Here is a 3,448-nt window from a genome sequence, read left to right on the forward strand (position 1 = left end):
AAATGTACAAAATGTGGCCACCCAGTAATGGTTAGGACAGACAGCAGGATTGGAAAAAAATATGATGCAGATCCAATGCACTTGCTTGAATCGACATGAGGCGAAGCTTTCACGCAACGGTCAGTTGAACTCTAGAAAACTAACTGCAGTGTTTACAGTTGTCCTTATTTCACCCGATGCAACACGCACTCATAGACAATGTTTGCTTATTCACCGTACAGGTCACATAATATAATGTATACATAGCACGGTGAACTCACTCAAACGTCGGCTCACTAAGACTTCGAACTAACCGTGAGTCTGAGTTCGTTTCAGCCTGACTGAGTAGAATTTTCGTGAATACGAGTAAGAGCAAGCTCAGTTGAGTAAACTTTTAGTGAATATTGTCATGTGGTAGTCGGGGAAAGCTGATCCAAGTATAATTTTAGTGAATATGAGTCAAAGCAAGCTCGGCAAGTAGATTTTTGGTGAATATGACTCAGTGCAAGCTCACCTGAGTAGAATTTTGATGAAAATAAGTCGGAGCAAGCTTGGCTAAGTAGATATTTGGTGAATATGACTCGGTGCAAGCTTGCCTGAGTAGAATCTTTGTGAATATTAGTCAGATCAAGCTCGGCCAAGTACAATTTTGGTGATTATGAGTCAGAGCAAGCTCGGATAAGTAGAATTTTGGTGAATATGACTGAGCAAGCTCGATTGAGTAATGATGGGATATGGTTATACGAGTTTATGCAGTAATACATGTAAGTGCAGACTCATTAGCAACATTGCCTCCATCTTGATGGGCTATACCTATGCCTCGTGATGAGTCTGCACACTTAATGAGCTGTGGACATGCAAGACCCACCCACACTTGAAAAGATACTATCTTCATACGAAGGAATGCAACCGGCTGACTTCACTGCACAATTTTGATCTGCTTTTGTTTAATGAGTTATCTACTGCTTATAAAAACAAGGTGTTCGCCTGCTTTTCGCATTATTGCATGTGTTTTACAGGAAGTAGAGACAGAGAAGCAAGAAAAGGCAAGGATGTTTATGGCTAAGTAGTTTCTTAGAGTACTGCGATATGTTACAACCAGCATAAACAAAAGTAATTCGATGCACTGAAGTAAGCGAAATGTGCAATTACCTTTTAATGTGAGGGTTAATACAGATGCAGTACAGATACTAAGTCTGCAACACACTGAAGGTTTATTGGTTTGTTTTATTCAGGAGAAAAATGATGCATAAGAAAAATGAGAAAAAAAAAACTTTAAATATTGCTTCGAAAATAAATTGTCAATACTGCTTATTCCCAGTCAAAGCGTGAAATATGCTATTGTAGAACATTCATTACGATATCCAGTTTGCACGTTCGCTTTGCGTCTCGCAGCGGAAGTAACAGAACCTTGAAATGAGATAATTCATTGGGAAAATGCGCATGAAAGCCCTAACCAACCGACCGCAACTAAATGGTCGCGCGTATAGCGTGACCTATTGACCACAGCATTTGTCCGTAGTTGCATATTCTTTAAATTGGTCCGTCCGTAAATGCATACGGCGATAAAACTGTGGCGTTTTTGTATATCGCGAGTTGTCTCCAGAACCAGAAAATTGGGACGACATCCGAAGGCCATGCCTTCCCGTGAGGGACACCTCGTAGTATTTACACACTCGCAGCGCGTGTGAATAACGGAAAATCACGCAAAAGTACGTACTATCAGCACCCGAAGCCAACCTAAAAAACAGCGTCGCCAGATTAGCAACGTAGCGTGTCAACAAACTCGTAGAAATCACAGAACCGAATCTGACCTACGAGTTTTTATCTGCACTGTTCGCGTGTCGGTGCTGATGTTACGTACCGATTGCGTAATCCAAGGCTCCACTCAATTAGTTGCACTGTTCGAGGCTCGTTCATCCAATATTTATAGACAAAAAGTATCTATAAACGTTGCGTTGAGCGACCGCCGCCATTTTCCAAAACAGACCGCGAAATACCTCTCGGCGCAATTTCGACGGGAAAATCGCAGCGATTGCTGCGACGTTGCGACGCTGCGACCAACCGGTTGGTCGCAGCCGAAAATCGCAGAAACGGCCCTGCGACTGCGATTTTCGTCGCATGCGACGGAAATCGCACTTCCGGTGCGATAATCGCAGTGCAAAATCGCACCCTGTGAAACGGCCTTAAAGCGCGCGTTCGCTGTGCTTCCGTCATTCTCTCTCTCTGTAACGATGTGCGAAACGCCATGAACAACGTCAACGTCGGCGCTAGTTGCAGCGGCAGCGCCACCGCCGCGGAGCAGAGGAAGGCTTACTTTCTTGCTACGCGGCGCACCTCCCGGAGCAGTTTTAACGCGACAGCGTTAAGGGCCCCGTGTCGCAGAAAATCCGGCTTCGGTGTCCGTGGCGGGAAAATTCATCCCCAACCACTCCGACCACGCAGGCTCTCCACGTGGCGCAATGTGTTGCTGAACAAAAATTGAATTTCTCACAGTGAAATCCGTCAGAAAAATGATAAAGTATGACTTAACCACAACCTACAGATATAGTGGCGTCGGATTGTAATTTGAATATACGAGAAAACATAATTCTGTTACGAGGAAACTCAAACACAGACCCCTTTTCCAGCATATCTGCCATACCAACACAACGCGCTCGGGTAATTTGCGGAAATACTATCCAGATGGCGCTCGCCTGCTCGGCAGGTTAGGGAGCCTTCATCGCGCCTGCAAGCGCTGTTTTGCATGTAGGCTCCCTACGGCAGGTCAAATGGGGCTTCGCCTGCCTAATGCGTTTTGGACACGCGCGCCCGTCGGGGCAATAGCTAACAATAAATAAAATAATAAAAAAGGTGCTAGGGCCTTCACATTTTAATATAAGACGACTTATATTGCCCCCCTGGAAAAACGTTTTCCCAGCAATGCACTTCTATTTAAAAGTGAAGTCGACTTTAAGGGGATCGGTGTAAACTTGTTCTTTGTAAGCTGGCTTTCCCAGGTTCGGTGTTGCGGTGAAGCCCACTGAAACAAAAATACGATGCGAACGGGGCCCGATAACGCTATCGCGTACCACTCTTAAAGGCGAAGCTTAAGCGTCCTCAATTTTTGTGCGTTCTGCATCGGACGATTTGCTGAAGTCACGTGAAGTACGCGAAGAAAGCTTTGCTTTATTAACCTGAAAATTATCACTAGAGCTGTGTTATGCTTATTTTACTGCCAATGACGACAATTTTGGGATGGGGGCACTACACTAATTTGGGCGCCCGTGTCCCACGGTACGGAAACTTATGCCCGCAATCTTGTCCGTAATTGTGAGCAGGCAGCCAGCTCCAGAAGAGGAGTCACGTGGGCCGTCAGTGATCCCTGCTGTCGTTTCCCGACCAGGTACAAAGTGGCGTGCACTATCTAGCACGATGTGCAAAACGCAGGTGATGCCATCAGGTTAGCAGGAACTGAGGGGGTCCTTGC

The sequence above is a fragment of the Dermacentor silvarum genome, unplaced genomic scaffold, assembly GCF_013339745.2.
Source record: "Dermacentor silvarum isolate Dsil-2018 unplaced genomic scaffold, BIME_Dsil_1.4 Seq240, whole genome shotgun sequence".
In the NCBI taxonomy this organism is placed as follows: domain Eukaryota; kingdom Metazoa; phylum Arthropoda; class Arachnida; order Ixodida; family Ixodidae; genus Dermacentor; species Dermacentor silvarum.